This window comes from Lissotriton helveticus, chromosome 6 (assembly GCF_964261635.1).
Source record: "Lissotriton helveticus chromosome 6, aLisHel1.1, whole genome shotgun sequence".
Lineage (NCBI taxonomy): Eukaryota > Metazoa > Chordata > Amphibia > Caudata > Salamandridae > Lissotriton > Lissotriton helveticus.
In genome coordinates, this window is record NC_136067.1 from 2,110,983,804 (window position 1) to 2,110,992,070 (window position 8,267).

Genomic DNA, 8,267 nt, shown 5'->3' on the forward strand with positions numbered 1-8,267 from the left:
CATTTGGATCGACCTGTATCGATGTGAAGAACCATATGAGATGAACTTTAATACAAAATTAAAATAATCAATTTTTAAGTAAGTAAATGTAGTTGTCACTAATTAATTATAGTGTTCAAAGGCCTTGAATTTAAGAGGTTATTAATTAAATCTGTAACTTTGCAGATTGTTAGCACCATAGGAAGAGAATCCCCAGATTACATATGAATCGTATTGTATCGATGTGAAGAACCATATGAGATGAACTTTACAAAAAACCGAGCTTATGCTCCTGGGGAAAGCATCCAACATTTGGACGGCTGACTGGTGGCCTCCGCAGTTGGGAGTGGCTCCCATTCCATCCACCTCAGTAAAAAGCTTGGGACTGCACTGGACCAAACGCTTACAATGAAGGACCACATTACAACCACTATTGGCTCTTGCTATTATAGCCTTCATTTTCTGCGTAAGATACTTCCCTACCTGCCGCTGGAACATCGCAGAACGGTGGTCCAGGCAATGGTTATGAGTCGCCTTGACTACGGAAAGGCGCTATTGGCAGAAGTGGGCGAGACATTATTAGCTAAGCTACAAGTGATTCAAAACACGGCAGCAAGGATGGTTTTAAATCGTCCCCCCGGGCCCCCCTCACTTCCTCTGCTCAGAGCTTCACTGGCTTCCAGTGAAAAAAAGGTCCTTCTTCAAGATCTGTTGCCTCTCATTTAATGATATGAAGGGAAAGACTCCCTGTTACTTACAAAAGAATCTTTTTAAATTGGTCTGGGGCAGCAATCCTAGGTCCAACTCATTAGCCCTTTTAAAGACTGCTCGTATCCGTCTTACCCGCACGGGAGACAGAGCCTTTTCGTATGTTGCCCCCAAGTATTGGAACTCGCTACCAGAGGCCTTAAGTAAATGCACCTCCAATTTGGTCTGTAGGAAACAACTAAAGGCCTTTTTGTTTTAATCTGTTTGCTCCACTTGCCTTCCTTTTTGAGTTGTATGGTATTAAATCCTGAGCCTATTTTTGTAATGATAGAATTCCTATTTCATTGAATATTCATAATTGCATTGTTTTCTATTTATATTTTTTATTCTTAGAGTCAACAATACTGTTTTTAATTCATGAGTCATGAGTCTGTCCTGAAGAAGGTGGTGTCAACCATTTTCTAACCCACCGAAATTCTGCATCGACAACTGTTCTTTTTTATATAGTATTGTTTTTATGAAGTCTTTCGTAACTGTATATTGTGTATGATTGACCCAGCCTATGAGTGGTAGTACACTGGCCCCCATTCCCCGTTTAGCTGAGAAAGCTGAGCATAGAGGGGAGAGTACTAGAAGTATGACAACACGTATGAAGGGTAATGGTGGATACAGTATTGAGAACTCTACACATAAATGTATGGACTCACATTTAGATCTGCCACCGCCGGTAACCCCATATGTGGTTATCTTGTGCAATGTACCTATCCTGCAGGACCCAGACCGTGAAGACTGGGTCACTTTACGTAATAAAACCCTAGGATGGCTGGGGGAAAAAACGGGTCTAACACAAGCAGTATTTACCAACTTCAAAATGGTCAGACTGGTGAAATGGTAGGCAATGGGCCAAAGATGTTCGAGGGGGATTGTGTGGTGCTGACCCTTAGTAACCCTAGTCTGGTCCAAGCTGTGCTAGACAGAACGCAAATTCTGTTGGAATGTTCAACTGACATTAAAGTGGTACCTCTGACCTATTTTCATCAACCAAGTGTATATGTAAACAGGAGAGTTACACCTAGGGCTTCAACTAGTGCCCCGACAGATCACTTTAATATTGCTGTGACAAATCGCTTTGGGATCTTGTCCTCTCTGGAGGGAGCGGACTGACGCCATGGTAGCGTGGACGAGATGATGTGCAGCGTGGGTCCTGTTTGTTCTGACTCACATGTGGCTGGGTTCCCAGGGAAGAAACAGGGTAATGTTGGCCCCCTGATAAAGGAAGGTAGAATCATAGCTCCTCTTAGTACAGATATTTATCCCATAAGTGAAAGAGGAGGAGTGCAGTGTACTGGGGGTTATCCCAGTCCAGAAAGTGAGGTCAGTAGTGATGATAGCTCGCTCTGTAAAATGCTCTTTTGGAACATTGCGGGATTGGCCCCAAAGGCGTCAGATCCTGATTGGTTGCGTTTTGTGTCAGAGTTTGAAATAATCTGTCTACAAGAAACATGACTCAAAGAGGCAATGCATATACAAGGGTATCGCACTGTTTGTACCCCAGCAAAAGCTACCACCCGGGGAAGAAACAAGGGTGGTTTATGTACGTATATATCGAACAGGTCAGATCTGAAAATGATTAAACTTGTAGCGGAAACTTTGTTCTATCAACTTATTATGTTGGAGGAGGTAAAAGGTCATTAACTCTTTGCTACCAAATCTGAGCAAAGAGATTGAATTGTTAGACAAGTCTAGCTCTGATGACACTTGTTTAATATGGGGCGGTGATTTCAAATGCCACCTGTGTAGGCATAGTAAGAAAGGGATCTGTGGTTTAGGACAAAGAAAGTTTGAGGAAGTTACTCATTTTGCCCATATCCCGGAGGGCGAATATTTAAACTCAGTGGCCTCCCAGCTTAACTTAGCCTATGCAAATGAGATGTGCAATCCATCTGTCCCCTTTTACCCAACATATATTGGGAGAGCCTGTAATACTACTATAGACTTTGTTTTGATCTCAGATAGGCATGCTAGATTGATTAAACAGGTGATGACCCATCAGGTGGTCATGAGTGACCATTATCCTATTGGTCTTACTCTCATACTGGACCATCAAAAGTTGGGAAAAGATAAATGTAAGATCAGGAAAAATGACTCTTCTATTCAGCTGTTGAGTAAAAATGGTTATTCTATAGGCTGGGATAAGGTTGATCCCTTGTTGTTTCTACCTAAATTGATCAACCTTTGTAAAGATAAATTTGAATGCTGTTTGCGAGATGAGGGTAATGGGGCGGAGGTTCTTGCTGCATTTGGAGTAATTACAGAAAATATTGCAGAAATGTTAAAGGTTACCGAAAAAGGAGTAAAAAAGCCCGAACGCTGGTTTGATAAGGCACGTCGTGTAGCACATAATAAACTTAAAAAATCCCTTAACAAATCCGTGAGGAATAGGGATGCAGTAGGCGATGCCAGACATGTTTATAGGCAAGTCCTAAAGGAAAGAAAGAACCATCTGAGAGCCTCGGCTTGGCAGGCCTTGCACGAGGCAAGTATCAGCAGGAATAATGGAGCTTTTGCAAAGCAGTGATGCCCCTTTCCTTGTGCCTAGACTAACTGATACAATAGAGATAGCAATAGAGGAGGATAGATGGCTTGGCCATTACAAGGCACTCTATAGTGTGAATATCCCTTTATCAGTGAATAGTGACAAAGAGATGATAAGTGTTTCAAATACTGATTCTGGTATAGAGTTCCCCTTAATGATTAGCTTTAAATTGGAGGAAGTAAATAAAGCACTAAGTGAGAGCGCATCAGGGAAAGCCCCAGGGCCGGATGGGGTCCCGGTTGAGGTATATAAAGCAAACACACAGCTGTGGGCACCCATTATTACCAATGTATTTGCCAGATGTGCCAAAGTGGGCCTCATAAAATCATGGTCTGATGCAATAGTGGTCCCCATTTTTAAAAAAGGGGACAGAAGCGACCCACAATGCTATCGTTCCATCTCATTGCTCGACTCGTTACTAAAAGTGACCGGACGAGTAATCCTGAGTAAATTACAAGCATGGGCTAGTGAAGGACAGGTTCTGTCCCAATTTCAATATGGGTTCCCGGCAGGTCTTGGAACTGTGGAACAAAGCCTGAAGCTTAAACTTTTAATAAGTAAACATACGGATGCAAAAAAGGGCAGTATTTTTCTGACATTTGTAGATTTGAGCTGTGCCTTTGATTGTGTCGTACATAAACAGCTGTGGGATACGCTTGGTGCTATGGGAGTTGACCCTCCATTAATTATTTTTATGAGAGAATTGTACAGTGAAGCGGGGGAAAAGGTAAGATATGGGAAAGATGGTGAAATCTCTAAAAAGTGTTTAATTCAAAAAGGTGTGAGGCAAGGGTGCGTGCTCCCCCTTTCCTTTTCACTCTGTATATAAACGGTTTAGGACAATTTTTAATTGATTCTTGTAAAGATTATCCTTTTATTAATGGATCTCCGGTTCCTATTTTACTATATGCAGATGATGCTGTACTAATGAGTAGAACCCAGGTTGGATTACCAAAGATTTTGACACATTTTGTGGATTATATGGAAACAAGGGGCCTGAAGGTTAATAGTAGCAAAACTTATTCTATGAAATGTGGAACCAAGTGAGGAAAAAGATGTGACATTCACATAGAAAAGTGTAAGATTGAGTGCACTGATGAATTTTCTTATCTGGGAATCGTTTTTGAGTATTCTGGTTCCTGGTCTGCTGCTATACACGCAAGGAAACAAATGCTTTTGAGAGCCTCTGGTGCTCTAAAGAACTTTGCGGAGAGACTTGGGCACAGACCAGTTCCTGAACTAACAGATATTTATAAAGCTAAATGTATTTCTACTGCTGTATATGGTTCAAGTATTTGGGGTGTCTCAAATGTTACGGCGTTGCAGTTAGGTGAAAATGCTTTTTTACGTTATCTTTTAGCAGTCCCTAATTCCACTTCTACCTATGTCTGTCACATGGAACTTGGTCTACCATATATCTCGGATATAATTATCACTAATGTAATTTTATTATGGCACAGGATATGGACAATGGAAGAGATGAGTTTTAACAGGGAGATTATCATGGACCGCCTAAAGCTGGATCGGCCTTGCAACATTGGTTGGTTATGTTTTATTAAAACTTTATCAATTAAGATCGGCAGACCAGAATTTTATGACTGTCCCTTAAATTTGAGAAGCGTGTCCAGGAAAATGATGAAAGATCTTTGTATGAATTTTCTGAGTAACAAGAGATGGCTGGAGGAATGTAGCAAAGTGAGCGTGAGAGATAACAACTTGCTCTTAACAAACTGGGGCTTGCAACTATATCTGACCTATGTACAGGGTGGCTATGAAAGGATGCTTCTTCCCCGTTTTAGGCTGGGTAATTTTCATAAGCATGTTAGTTTCCCTAAAAACATGGACTGGTCTGAAGACAAAATTATCTGTCCTTGTGACGATATGTCTAGACAAACTACCTTACATACCACGCTATTTTGCAGATTTTATGTATTTCCAAGAAAAAGGTTCTTAAAGCCAATTCTGTTACTATTAGATCTAAGACATTGTCGTATTGCTTTCCTTAAATTACAAATGTTGGAATGTGAAAAGTGTATTGAACATGTGGTTCCTTTTTTAAAAGCAGTGATTAAATATAGAAACTCTATGGATTAGGACAGATCAATCAATCTGTATAAGTACAATATTTTAAAGTATTGCTCTTATTCTGTATTTTATCTTGAATTGTATTGTGATTATTTTGCTTTTATGATCCTTTTGAAAGAATCGAATAAAGCATCTTTTTGATTTGATTTTTATTTGATTTGTGTATGATTGTCTATTTAAGAAACCTAAGACAATTGTTTTTTATATAGTATTGTTTTAATCAAATCCTTTCTTAACCTGTATACTTTGTATGCATGTACACATAAGAGACATTAACATATATGTTTCATTGGCACATGATTGCCAACACTGAAACTTACAAATAGGATACAATATAGAATTGTTTGTACTTGAATTTTTAATATACGTGCTTATTGAAAAATGTTACATAGATAAATATTTATGAGAGAGAGTTGATAAAAACATAATTGTGTCCTCCTCTAACAATACTTCATGTATTGATTTTGATTTTTAAAAGGCGTTTGTATAAACAATTTCAATAAAAGAGATATTTTTACAAAAAAACGGCCTATAGTCTGTATTGTGTGTATGGGTGAACGAGCATGTTGTTAAAAGAGGCAGTGAGTGAAGAAAGAACAACATAAGGAACATTTTCTTGTTATTGGGTACTAAAACCTAGTTCTGTTTTTATCTGAAGGGTTTCTCTCGTTTTTGTTTTATTGGTCATTGCCAAGCAACAGCGAATGCACAATCTAAAGTAGGTTGTTCCCAAGCGAAAGTGGGTGTGCTGTCCACGCTTGCTGTGTTGTACTGAAACACAGCCCACTTCCCACAGGGGTGACAATTTGAAAGTGAATTGCAGTGTCCCCAGTGTGTTGGGCTGTTTTTGAGATTCACAACAAACAAATAACAAGAAAACTAAAATCTCTTAGTGTTATTTGTTTTGAAATCATCCCATGGTCAACCCTATCCACTTTAAGTGTCTCATGTATGCCTTAGTATAATTTGGCCCAAAATGCCATGTGTCAGGGCATTTTCAAGATGCTGATAGTCTTCAGCCTAACCCTGGGACCTGAGGCAAGGGGTGTGAATGGGGACTGTACTGTGGCAATTCTAGTGTCTTCCCACATCTAGCACTAAAATCCAGTTTGAAGCAGACACTAAACCCACAACAAACCTAGAGACAGAAGTCTGGTAGGACAAAAGCAGGGGTCTTCAGCAACCAAGCAGGGGCTCCACAAAAATAGTCTTGGCATCCAGGTCTCTCACGTTGAAGTGCACTCCAAGTGTTGCACATGGCACAACAGACCTGTCAAGCAGGATTTGACACTGTGATGTCAAAACAACATGTTGTACTTCAGGTTTACAGTGCAGCAGTCAGGTTAACCGGCATAGGTCTGTAGCCATGTTTAGTGCCACTTTAGTAGATGGCACAATGGGTGCAGCAGTCTAATATGGTATCTATCTTTCAGGCCCTGGGTGTAATTTTCTACACCATATACAAGCGTCTTACAGGCATGTTGAATGTGTCAATCAGAAGTAAGCCAATTTAACTACGGTTAAATGGGGAGCATACTGGTTAGCAGGGGTATTTTAAACAGATTTCTAAAGCCAGCAAAGATATAGTGTCCGGCAAAAAGTGAAAAATCTGGGGTGATCAAACAGAAATGGCAGATTTCCATCAAAGGCCTTTTGGCCCACCCATGTAAAGTTTCTTTTCTGTGTGCTTACCAGTACTTTGCGCTAACATCCTGAGTGTGTGTTGTATGTGTGCATGTGATCCCAGTGTAGCACATGAATGCTGTACATGGGTGAATCACAGAAATGGAGATCTAGAATTGCGACTCCTGGTCCTTGGTGCTGCACGATAAGGAGACAAATACATGGAAATGGTGGACGGAGTGCGGAAACTTTTCAGACACTCATCCCCAGTCACGGATCTGGGCTGAATCCATCATCGTTCTTTAGCTCACTTTGCCACCCCAGTTCAGACCCAGCCATATGCAAATCAGTCTTGACCCTGTATCTCATGGGAACAGTCCAGCCCAAACTGCCAAGCCAGGTCTTCCCTGGACCAGAAACAAGCATCCTGGGACTAGTTTTGGGGTAACACCCCTCATCAGCCAGGATAGCTTGAATCCAGTGGCAAAGTGAGTAAGGGACCCACGTCTGGGCATACCCTGCCAACTTAAGGTGAACAAAGCAAACACATGGAGAACTGTGAGTGGGGGGGAGTGTCTGAAAAGATTCAGCGCTCCGTCCATCATCTCCTTGTGTTTGCTTTGTCCCATAGATCCATAGATGGGTGTGTTGGCTGGATCCACTGCCAATGCTCTACAGATCAGCTTGCACCACTAAGTTTCTCCACATATCACAAAGCGCAGGGAAGAGGTCACCAGACTGTTTCTAACTTTAGTGAAAGGAAGATGAAGAAGAAAAGAAAGTGCAGGGTTGAGGTTTGGCCCTTATGTATTGACCAACGTAATGTGTGTCGAAACCAACAACCCCTGCACAACCCCGCACCAACCCTCTCTATGACAGAACCTGTCCACAGGACTGAACTGTAAGCCTTGTTTAACCAATCTGGCCACTTCTCTAGCAACTGAGGAATAGAAATAGAGGTACAAGCTCCAGATTTTGGAAAAATTATTGACCCCCAATAAGCAGCATTTGTCTCCTAAACTAATGCAATACCCACCCTTGGTCTATTGAGGTATGGAGTCATATGTGTGGTGTCTGCAGTTTTGACCCCCCTCTTTCTACTAAGTCTTTCTGCCATATCAGAAGTATTTCTGACATCAAAACCCTGTGCCATCTGTGATATAGCAATGGTCACCCAAACAGCCCTCCCAACAAACCCCTACTCACACTGCATGAGTACCCGTTCCAGAGCATTACAGTCGAGCCTCGGGGTGGCTAAACTGGCATCAATCACATT